The sequence below is a fragment of the Lepisosteus oculatus genome, chromosome 7 (assembly GCF_040954835.1).
Source record: "Lepisosteus oculatus isolate fLepOcu1 chromosome 7, fLepOcu1.hap2, whole genome shotgun sequence".
Classification (NCBI taxonomy): Eukaryota; Metazoa; Chordata; class Actinopteri; order Semionotiformes; family Lepisosteidae; genus Lepisosteus; species Lepisosteus oculatus.
In genome coordinates this window covers 28,307,929-28,321,161 of record NC_090702.1, presented here as the reverse complement: position 1 = coordinate 28,321,161, position 13,233 = coordinate 28,307,929, and positions in this window count along the sequence as shown.

The following is a 13,233-nucleotide window of genomic DNA, read 5'->3' as shown; positions in this document are numbered from 1 at the left end:
TAAAACACTACCCCGAATCAGGGAATAGAAAAGCATGTGCATGTGACTTTTTAATCTTTGAACAATATGGTGATCGAGAAATGAATAAGCAATAGCTTAAAAATATTAAACTACCAATATAAACAATAATATTTACAGGCTGTGTACAACTGGAGAAAGGTCCAAAGTTCAGAAAACTCCCTCTTTAGTAATTAATTACTTAATTACTAAAATTACCCAACTACCATATGCTAGAAGTAGACACCAATTGTTACAAGAAGGTAAGACATTTCAATGTTTTTAAAAATCCTCCACAGCATATTCTTCCTATGTGGGAATGCATCTTAATACAAGCAAGAATGATAATCTTTGTCTGGTAAATTTAAAAAGACAAGCCCAATATTTTCACAAATATGAAAAAATAATTGAAAATTTCCCTTTTCCTTACATTTAATGTATAATGGATAATTTATTTTGTTAATACATTTACATTAATACTGAATAATGGAATGTATTTTGTTTTACCAAATGGTGAAGATTGTCTTGTCACTCTTGACCTCATTGTATCCCTTTAACATTTTTTGTATCCCTTTAATATTTTTTTGCTAAATGTAGTGTTTGTCACATATGATTGGCTAAAATCAGGGAAATTTCAACCTCATGAGCTGTTGAACTGATCTGATATCTTCACACAACCTGGAACTGGTTTTCTGATCTGAGGTTTCTCCTGAGCTTTGAAGGTACTGTCAATAGATCTTATCCCAATGTAGCAAGCAATCCAGATAACACAGGGCATCTATAGCCATACCCAACACATAACAATTGTTAAACTGTACAGGGCAGTGCAGTGTTGTGGTTTTGTTAAAACAGCTTCAACTGACAGTCACCAAAGACAGCAATATGGTGTAAAAATTACTTTTTATTTACAGTGTAGAACAAAAGCAAACAAATCAAAATAGTTCCTATCACCCTATCAGCCAAGCAGCTAAGCTGCTTTCCAGCTTCCACTAGAAAAAAAAGATACACAAAGCCAAATTTCAAAATAAATATTTCTGCTTGTTTGTTTGGTTGCTTTCTTCAAGCTCCTGCTCATTTGTAATTCATAGAATCTCTACCTTTCCCCTGGAGTGTAACGAAACCTCCTAGGTTTGTTTCTTTCAACAAAGTTAATGAACTTTTGCTCTACCTGTTCTTGCATTTGATCCTCATTTCACACATCAGGATATCTTGTTCTTCCTCTTTTATGCAGGCTCCTGACCAATCACCTTTGTGCTGTACTGGTCAGGTCATGACATACAGCAGGTCTTCCCCTTTGGCATCTGGGGGAATATAGTGGGTACAAGATCCACCATCTTGCTACCTCCCTACTGTAATGCCTCACAGTACAAAAGCCAACCTAACAGAGACCTTCATGATCAACAGTAATGTACAAAACAAAGTATACACATGAAAATTAAGGGAAAGTGCATTTAATACAGAGAACCTTACAATTTCTTTATACAAATTGATTTGGTAGTTAGGAACAAGATACTGTACATAGCTACTGTATGTTGTTAAGAAGTTTGAATTTGTGATCTACTAGCTAATCCTCCTCCGCTTCTTCATAACCTTTCTTTATGTACTTCTGTAAGCTGTCAGAGGTTTCCCCAGTGCCATGCTATTTCTGTTCAGCATTATCACCCAGGTACACAGAAGCTACATTACATGCATAAATAAAACCTTGAAGACTTATGCTCCAGTTTAGTCTGTACAATCTTTCCTTGTCTGTTTTGAGATAAAGGTCTTTAAAGACTTTTGCTTTTATAGATTTAAGAAAGTCTTTCTCTGGCGTTGAACACAGATCTTATTTAATTTATTATGTATAGCATTCGTTGTAAGGTGCATATTTATTTTTTGCATATTAATTTACAAATAAATTATTTATGCATGATATTTTATCATTTAAAATCACATTACCTTATTCTGAGATTATTCTTAAGAGTAAATTATTTAAGTTCAAGTAAATTGTGTAAGTCTTTTTTTAAACAGCTAAATAAATGTGTAATTTCTTGCTTTAAAATTAAGCCACTAGACAGGTATAGGCATGACTCATTGTGGATCCAATTCCTAAAGGCAGAGACTGCATTATTCTTGTGGGAACTGCTGATCCTTGATATATGCAGCTTTATATGTTGTAGTCATGGCAACCATAAACCAGTTATGAGCTAATGCACAGAATAAGAACACCAGGGTTTTACTCATTCCTTTTTGCTGTACCTGTAATTCATGCATGGCTATCTATGTTTTTTTTTTCCCAGAAAAAGCAATGTGAAAATAATATAACAAATGGAAGATTATACATGGTGTCTAAACATTAAAGCTCATGTACAGTATAAGTTGTGTATGTCAACTATATATATTACTTCAGGTTGAATTAAAAATATACTGTAGGTCACATGCTCTCTAGTCCCCTTTTTTACGAACGTTAATTTTTTTTTTACTTTTGCGTAGATACTGTAGGTAAACAGTTTAGAAAGCAGTTTAATCTTTCAAATAATAAAAAAGATATATATATATTTTGGTTCTGCACCTGTAGTTAAGTTGTGGTGACAGGTTGTCCTCCTACATTAACAACCTAAGTATATTTTAACAAAGCATTCCAGCACCTGAATTAAGAAACAATCTGCACAAGAAACATCATGTTTGGAATTTATGGAATGAAATTCTCTTAATACTTTGTCCTGCTCTGGATTTACTTAATCATCTCTTACTTTCACATATTGCTAAGATATACTGTCATCAGTAACCAAATTACATGGCACTGTAGAATAAATTATTTCTTTCATTGTATGGCAAGGAACTGAAACTGCCCTTAAAGATTTTGGATTTTTTTCACTCATCACTTAGAGAAAGAGACAGCAATATTTTTTTTCAGTTGACCCCCTCATGAGATAATTCCCATTCATCCTCAGTTATCTGGCAAAGAACTGTTCATAGAACTGATCAGAACTGATGAGAGTTGGGCTTAACTTCAACATTTAATATATGTTCCCCGCAACAAAATGGAGCTTTGATCTTTTCATAAAAAAATAAAGAAGGCTGATGTTTTTGGACGGACTTTCACAAATCAAGGTAGAAAGATACTGAAATCTCAATCCTCTTCTGTTTTATTTATATAATACTTTTTGTATATATTTATTTGAAATTTGACATTGTTTTCCTGTCTGCATGGGAACTGAGGAACTTAATTATATTCCAATTTGTTTTAATAGACAATGTTTATAACCTGCTATGAAGTCATCTTTGAAAATGATCTTTATTAACAAAAGAATAAATGTTTACAAAATTGTATTATATTTTATTTTTGTCACTAAATAATGATGAAAGGATGTATTTGCGTGTATAAACAATTGGAATTGACTTCTGGGATTGATGACATTGAGATTGAGAAAGCTCAATAAAATTTATCTGGAAGGCAAATGACTATGTAAATGTAAATAGGCCACCTACATGTGTTTGTTTATATCAAATAATTTTCAAACACCAGAAAAAGCAAATCACCCTTGGCTTTCATAGTTAATCCATAGTTTGTCTGTTCTTGGCTTGAAACGTTCAATATGTGTCAATGTCATGTAAATCATGAAGAGTGATTGACAAATCAATGAAGCAATGTATTCATTATCAGAAGACATTTCTTTCGGGCATGAATGCCAGTTATATAGACTAACACTGTGTAACAGGGTACACATTTTATCTTTTTAAATATCTGGGATAGGAATAGCAATTTATTATTTTATTAGCAAAGAATATCACAGCATCACTAGGATTTGTGGCAATTATTTAATGATCCAGGTGGATGCTGCACATTGGTGATGGTGGTGGGGAGTCTCCATTACCTGTAAAGCGCTTTGAGTGGAGTGTCCAGAAAAGCGCTATATAAGTGCAAGGAATTATTATTGTTATTATTAAATGTGTGTAAGATCAACTGATAAAACCAGGACATCCAGACATTCCTTTCATTTTCATTAACATCTCCAAAATGTGATTATGTATGCACATTATTTAAGTAGCATGAGTAGAGAAAAGACAATCCCAAATGAACCCAATAGGCAGGTACTAGAAAAACAGATTTGAGCTGAGGGATACTGAAGAGAGCTTGAAGCAATTAAAGTAGCGTTAAATGATCTATTTGCACTCCAGAAGAGACCGAAGGGCCTCAATTGAAAAAAAAAAAGTGATCTAAGAAAAAGGAAACATCCTTCAGTTACTCAGAGTCAACATTCCCCTGCTGAGTTTCTGGCACAGAAGGAACCCATCCCTACTGGGAGAAATCAGATCTCTGTTTAAGCTAGATGATAAAGAAACAGCAGCTGTTAAAACAATCACTCTTTAGTATTACATTTGAATGTTTGCTGTTACCCTCTCAGTGGAGGGATCAACTACAAAGTACAATATGCAAGAATAAAGTTGATTAGAAATAACTGAATCTAAATTATTAAATTCCTGGATAGAATAGAGCAAACCTAAGTCATCTAATAAGGAGTAAGAGCATATTATTTAAATCAGATCACTTGTTGAACACATACAATCAGATTAAATCATATTGTCACATCATTTTCATATTACAAGGCAATAACAGTGTAGAATGAAACTTACCAGAAAGACAATGAAGAAATATGGTATATGTGAAAACAAAAAGCCTCTTCTAGTTATATAGCGCAGAATTGTTTGATGGCAGTTGTATAACAAAAACAATAATAAGTAGCTTGATAATTATATTTTAACTTTGGTTGCTTATATAACCTTTTTTATTAACTAATTAAATACTAATTAAATTAAGTATTAATCCTTCTAATAATTATAGATGCTAAAATCCTAGACATCAATCTATCTTATTATAAATATCTTAAACTAAATTTGACAATTATTATTCTGTAACTTAATAGATGATTCACTTTTAAAAAACTTTCTATAAGGATGCATTTTGAGCTGTAATTATTTGCACGATTTCTTGGGCTTAAAGTATGCTTGCTGCAGCAGGTCCAATATTTTGCAATAAAATCAGCAGGAACTTTACATACTGTAAAATTAATATATTCCAATACAAAGTAATAGTAGCCTGTGGTGAAGATGTCTTGATAACAAATTTTCATAATACATATTTTCTAGGGTTTTGCTAAACAATGTAGTTTCTTAAGTTATTTTCTTGGTTTCCATATTTATCCATACTTTCCAGGTTTATCCATATTTCAAATATGTTCAACCATAAGAGGTTGAGAATATAAGACAGGTTGCAAATGGGAGGAGACCATTCAGCTCATCTAGCCTGTTTGACAGAAGTTAATTGGTCCAAGTTAATTCAGTCATTTCCTGAAAGAAACCAGGGTATCGTCTTCAACACTGTAAATAACTTGTTCAATACTCCACTTGCTTCCACTTAGTTTCCACTTTTGTCCTCTGCTTTGTATTTCAGTGTTCGTTTTAAAGTAATCTACTGGGTTGACATAGTCAATACATTTGAGGATTTTGTATATTTGTACCTTATCCACTCATAGTCTTCTCTGTTAAAGGCTAAAAAGATTCAGTTCCTTCAGCCTCTCAGTGAAGGACATTGCTTTAAACCCGGCCCAGACAATACATTGAAATTAAAATGTTCAATTATTGTCTTTGTGTGTCTGTGATTTCCTGACCACCTTAATTCAAAGAAAGTTAAATGCATTTCAATAGCTCAGCCTTTACTGGAACAAATAGCAGATTACTGCAGCATTTCTGTGCAGTTTTTCTCTGAAAATATGTAATATGTTTAGAATTGGATTCAGGTGTTGTCATTATGCAAATATTTAATCAGGGAAGTTCTACCCTAGCTTCTCTTTGATGAGTGTTGTAATCTATTTGATTTAGGATTTCAAGCAATGAGGTGAAACTAGATTAAGGTAAAACACCACTGATTATTACTGGATAAATTCTAAGTATTTTCCATTGAACTAGAGGTAGATATCTGTACCACCAGGTAGCACAAGAATACTTAAAAAAAGCTAAATATTTTTTTAAGTAAGAGAATTCTTATGTTATATATATTCTTATATAAATAAAGAGAATGTTATCCAGTAAAGGGTTCAGGATGGTCAACAATTTGACACTTTCTTACATTCTTTACATCTTTTCTCAGTTTTGTTTGCCCTAGTTCATTTCCATTATGAAGTAGTTTGACCTTTTAGTGTTTGTCTCTGATTTAGAATTACAAATCTACTCCTTGCCTGCCTAAAACAAACCTATGCCTGCAGATCTCTGGCTGTTATGACAGAACCACATGTACAAAACAGGAAATTCTCCTCTGTCTTTTTTTAATGGGCCAAGATTCCTCATGTGTTGTGCAAAGCCTCTAAAGGAGGTCTTTAATGTTAAATTCCTCAGGGAACTTGAAAACTGATGATGGATCAACTGCTTCTCCAGCTGGCTGTAGGTTGCTTAGAGAGAAAACATTAATTCACGTCAGATTTTACCCAAGGGTTTTCCCTCTGCCATGACACTAAAACTTTAGTAGTCACAAGAAACATCCCTAAAGACAAGTCCCTGAAGAGAAGAGAATACTACAGTCACATTTGCACTTTGGAATCTGCCAAGTAATCCATCTTTGCAGAAATCATAGAAAATTAAAGTAGACATAAATTACTTCAATTGTTTAAGTGTGGCTGGCCTCCACTAAGGCTAAAGGAAGTAATACTATCTAACTTTTTTGTGTAATCTAAATTTCAGTTTACCTTCAATTATATGGAGTGAAAAGGTATAATAAGGGCTTTAATCGAAAAGACAAATATGCAGTACAAAAATGTATGTAAAGTCATTAAATGTTGGGGAAAATATTCAGCAAAAAATCAGATTAAATGTCCTAAATTGGCCATTAACGCAACATTAAAAAGAAACTCTAAAGCCTCCATCATGAATTTTGAATTCAGGGCTGTGTATTACACATCTCTTGACATTTTGGTTTTTAAGCTACTCAGTCATCTTGTCAGTTAATATCATTGCTTCTTTTAAGAAACAGCTGAATTAAATCTTTGGATCAATTAGGTACTAAAAACAAAAGAACTAGACATATTAAATGGCCTCCTCACATTTTCAAATGTCTTGTGCTCTTATACTTTAATAACTCAACAGAAGTTTTTCAGGTGGGTAGCTGCGTCAGTATGCGTGTGTCACACCCCTGAGAAGGCTCCACAGCTGAAACATTATTTCCTTATTTCTCTTTTCGGCATGGAGAAAACCTATTACTTCCTCAACAGAATTTGGTTGAGTATTAGATCATGCATAAACAGACAAAAGGTAGTATCTAATCTAAAACACTGGTTTGCTAAAAAGACATTTATTATCTTTTGCTTCAAGGAGATATTTATTTGTCTTCTTTTTCACAAACTACTACATGTACTACTAATAAAAATTATTATAGGTTACTTGCACTTTAATTATAATTTTATAAGAAAATCCAGTCAATCTTCTATTTTATTCTTAAAGGATTAACACTTTTATCAATCACATTTACATCATTTTTGTGTACTCTAACAACAAAGGAATACTGCTAAAATTAAATTTTATAAGTGTTCTCATGGTAAGAAATGTTCTTCCAAACATTTACATCAAGCAGGTATTGTAATCGTATTGAAAATAAATGCATATTTTTCATGAATATTGTTTGTTATTGCTATATAAAACTATCTCTTATTTTCATAGAAGGGACTGCAGAGTTCCTATCCAAGTATAAAAAAATAAAAGGAGGTTTGTCTAACAATTTTCATTAAAAGTCTATGAATTTTCAATTGTATAAATTGTACATTTACATTTTGAAATATAAGGAAAACATAGTTCAAGTCACCCCTGAAGAAGGCTCTATAGCCGAAACGTTATGTTTTCTTTATTCTCTTTTCAGCATGGAATAAACCTTTAACTTGTTCCTAAGGTGAAAATAGTCATATGAAATTGGGGGAGTACTATGTACAATTACTAATGCTGAAAGAAACTAAAATAACACACTAACGTTATAATGAGTCAAACATTTGCTTCAGTGTACACTGAATTTTTGCATATTTGCATATTTTATGTTTTCAATTAAATTTTCAATTTTCTCATTTAATAAGGAAATTTGTTTCTTCATCATTGTACATGTTATATAATAACATTAATCCATTTGTGGTCAAAAACAGACATCCCAACATGGATTTTTTTTTCAGATTCCACTAATTTACTACACCAAAAGATGTTTTCCACTGAGAAACTACCTTTTGAAGGTAAAACTCATTGTCATGAGATGGATGGAAGTTATGTGACATGACATGGCTTAAACACAAAACTTTAGGATAGTCAAGTACAGAAGATAAAAACAGTTTTTTTCAGATCGGAATTTGAATGAAGTCCAAAAGCACAAACAACTTGTTATGCATTTCAGATTCAATTTTAAGTTTCAGGTGATTAAATGAACACAACAATCTGTTAATGTGAAAGTCAGTGCAGAATATGTTTTTGCAGTATATGTTGTGCAGTCAGAAGCCAGAGGACAAGCTGCTAATGGCACTAGATGTTGTGGAAATGATTTTAGTCTAGTAAAAAGTCAGTTTGTCATGATGCTTTAGAATGATTTTGATTTAAAAGATTTACACAAATTGATACAACTACTTTTTCATGAAATAAATTCCCAAAATATGAAATGTGTTTTTTTTTTCTAAAATATCCATGTAATACAGTTTAGTCCATATGTTATATTTAGATAAACTGGATAACAGGAATCTGTTGGTGATTTTTATGTTCATATTATCTTCATTTCATTTTCTTTTTGATGAAGCATTTTCTTGATTTAAAGATTCCAGCTACGGCCAAGACATTGGACATTTACCGTGACACGGTGAGGTAATCTGAAATTGGCTGCCTTGGTTGCTGTAATTTTCCAACAGTTTACAACACTATTCAAGGCTTCTGTTCTGTTACCACCTCCAGTTCATTCTCTTTTCAACAGGAGGTGAAGAATGGGACCGCATCAGAAAAAAAAAAAGCAAAGTGAAGACAAAAGGACTGTCCTCCCCCTTTCATGCACCCCATTCATTCCTTTACAACTTGAAAAAGAAAGCCTTATTTCACAGTCAACACCTGTGAAAACACCAACAGAGACCAGATCATCAGGCCTCCCTTGCCAGGCTTTATGTGGAGCTGCTTTCAAGCAGAGGTTTTGTTTATCTTGCCTCTCAGGTCACCTTAGCAATGACAGTTTCAAATTAGTCAATTATTTGCTATTCATGCAAGGTGCAAAGAACAAACACAAGGAAGGATCTGTCAAACAGGAAGTCAGGAAAGAAAGGCTGCAGGCCCCATGGGGGAGAGGGTTGTGGACTCTTTTTCATTGCTGCTGGGTATTTCTCCAGAACCCCAAACTCAAACAGTGGGAAGGCAGACCCCACTGTGGCCACATGTAGGTTTTCCATGAACACAGTCTCATAGGGCTTTTAATGAGAAATCCAGTCTCTCCTGGGCAGCAATTACCATATGTTATAACCATCTGAAAAAAAAAACAATCAGTCATTAATGGATGTTTACTTAATTTGGTCTATGATGTAATTTTAGTGACTTTTCATTTAATCTTACTTGGTGTTCTTAAGAGTACTTACTTCTGGAAGTAGAAAACAACTTCAGTTATGTATTAAAGTACTTTGTAAGCAAGCAGCACTATCTACTACACCTGAAGAATGTTCCACGGCCTAAACGTTGAGTTTTTTCTTCTCTTTTCAGCATGGAATAAATCTTTTACTTGTTCCTTTGCAGCCTATGCATGCTGACGCAGCTACCCAACTGAACTACTTCTACTACTACTACTATTGATAATAATAATAATAATAATAATAATAATAATAATAATAATAATAATAATAATAATAATAATAATAATAATAATAATAATTCCTCCCTGTAAAAATGCTTCCCTTTACACAGGTAGGAGACTAATTTGGTCTACCTCTAGGGCGAAACAACCTCTAAGCTGATGCAATACAACCATTCCCATCTAGCAGCTAGTTAGACAGCAGGTAAAAAGAAGGACTGATTTTAAGGACAGCAACATTGAGAAAACCTGTACTGAAATTTAACCACGGCACTATGCCATAGCATGTTTAGTGAAAGCTAGTAATGGAGACCCCTATTTAAGATTTCCCTCAAGAAGGTCACATATGTTTACCTATTTTCCTAAATAAAGCAAATCACATAATTTTACTTTTTCAAAGTTAGTTGAAAGCTATTTTTGTAACCCTATCTTTTATAAACCAGAAATGGACTGGGAGACAAAACTGTTCCAAAGAATACAGAAAAAAAAACATTATTATAGTATTGTCATAGATATCTCTAAAAAAAACTGGTATGTTCAAATTTTAAAATAAGTTATGATAAAATTTGAGTCACAAGAATTGTTTTTATATCTGGGCATTAACACCCATAATATGACTGTGTTATCTGCTTAATATAAAATCATCTAGGTTATTCAAATACTCCTATCTCTTATGTTTAAACCAAGTTGATTTTGTGTTGCAACATTAATACTGTTTCAACATTCATTAGTGCTGCCTTTTAAAGCAAAATTACTTCTATCATTAATTTATCCATCCATTTTTAACTGCTTCCTCCATTTCAGCATTGTGGGGAAGCCAGAGCCTATCCCAGCAAGCAACAGGTACAAGGCAGGATATGCCCTGGATGGAATGCCAGTCCATTGCAGGGCACAGACTGACACAGAAATGAATATATTCATACCAGGGCCAATTTTCCAGAAGCCAAATAACCTATCTGTACTGTATGTCTTTGGACTGTGGGAGGAAATTGGAGCACCCACTGAAAACTCACGCCAACACATGGAGAACATACAAACCCACACAGGTAGCACCATAGGTCCAGAAATGAACCCAGGACACTAGGGTTCATAGGCAGCGATCCTCTGTAACACCTTACACCACTATGCCACCCTTACTATCATTGAGTTTCAATCAGTATTATCAATGTATTGAGCCATTACAGCCAGTTAAAGCTGACAAATATTGTTTCTACACATACTGTACAAGCAGTTTTTATAATCACAACAACATAAGAAAGGTTACAAACACAAAGAAGGCCATTCAAACCACTCTTTTTTAGTTGTCAGCAAATTACAAGATTCTGTGTGCAGAGGAAGACAGACACCACTCTGATAAAACACCATAGAGGAGCTGACAGGTGACACTGATCCAAGCTGAATCAAGTATCTCCCATCCAACTAACCTCATCCAGCCCAGGCAATTCTTGGTGGTACTTGGCCAAATGTACACCTCGCTACCCTCTGACACCCAACTATAATCAATTCCTGACATGGTCTGGATTTAAAATTGCAGTCTATAGTGTCTGGGTTGTAATCAACACTTGAACATGCTCAAGTACTCAAGATTTTCTTTTATATCTGAGAGATTATCCATTTCTGTTATGGAGTAAATATATATTCATAGTCAAAAAGGGCATTTTGACAAGTCCCTTTAAAGTTAAACCACACACATTATGTTGTGAATTATGATTTGAAGTGGTGGAAAACTTTGAGAAGTTGAAGGGTTGTTTGGTAAATAATAATAATTACTCATTGCTTACACTTATATAGCGCTTTTCTGGACACTCCACTCAAAGCGCTTTACAGGTAATGGGGACTCCCCTCCTCCACCACCAATGTGCAGCATCCACCTGGATCCTTTAATAATTCCCACAACTCCTAGTGAAGCTGTGATGTTATCTGCTAATAAAATAATAAAAGCTATTCCTATCCCAGATATTTAAAAAGATAAAATGTGTACCCTGTTATACAGTGTTAGTCTATACAACTGGCATTCATGCCTGAAAGAAATGTCTTCTGATAATGAATCCCCTCCGCTTCCACCAATGTGCAGCATCCACCTGGATGATGGTGAGGTGATGAGGGGATTCAATATTATATTGTATGAAGACTAATAATAGGGCCCACGGGAAAAACAAAACATAAACATAAGGATACCTGCATGCTTGCAGTGCAACACACTGTAGTTTCCTCTTTTCTTTAACACTGATTAGTTGAAATGTATCTGAGGTCAGCGCAAGGAGAATGCAAGTACTCTCACTGCACTGGAGCCCTCTAGGGGCTATAGTACCACAGAATTTAAACAGAAAGACTTCTGATCTAAATCCACTTTGAATACAAATGCATAACTGGAGGCTAAATATGTAGAACACACTGCTTACTTAAAGTCTATTATTTTAGCTTAAAGTTTATGTTTAACTGTAAAAGATAAATTGATCTCGCATTCTTTATAACTAAAGATTTTATATTGGATATACAGTAGGTTTTATTGAAAGTGGCAAGAACAAAAAGTGTTTTTTTATTTGAATGGGACCTAAATTAAACATTCAAGTGAAAGTTTATTAAAATGCATCTAACTGCTCAACAACCGTGTAACAACAGGGGTTAGGTTTTGAAATCAATTTATTTATAGACTCAGTCCTATTAAATTCTGTTAAGTCACCAATTAGAAAAAAGTTCAGTTTTCAGAAAGGGAGTTCTTACATGAGTGTAAGATGTCATTAACCGTTTATCATTTCTGATAGAAAATTATAAACAATTATAAACAGGTGTAAACCAGTTGTAAACAATAATACCATAATATTAATAAAATACAGGTACAGTATACTCTATGCTGACCTGTTCATACAGATGAAAAGCAAATGAGTGCAGTGCATTCCAAAAGTATTAATGATGTCTCTTTTTGTGGAAATTGCAAATTATATATACTAAGGGTCAATTGAGAGATATCAATAAATCTAGCCAGCATGTCTTTGGAAAATGGAGCACTGACTGAAAATCCATGCAAAACATTTAAAGAGAGAAGGAAAAAAGTAACCCTAATACAGAACAGAGCCCTGGATGCAAGAGCTGTGAGGCAGTAGCATTTACTGCTGCTGTATTGATTAATTTTTTGCAGTGCAACCAGGAGGGAGAAGTCTATTTTCTATACAGAATAATTAGGTTATCCATTTTGTTTCTACGCAACAACCTGCTTTTTAATGTACTGCGTCATTCTCCAAAGTTATCAGTTATTGGCTGATAATCATGATTCTTCTTATTATTATTATGTGTTTAGCAGATCCCTTACAAACAACATACACCTCTACAGTACATATTTTGGTGGTCTTGGATAGTGTAGCCAAATTCACAGTGAGAGCTGAGTAGAAGGTATTGCTCACACTTCTAATCTGTGG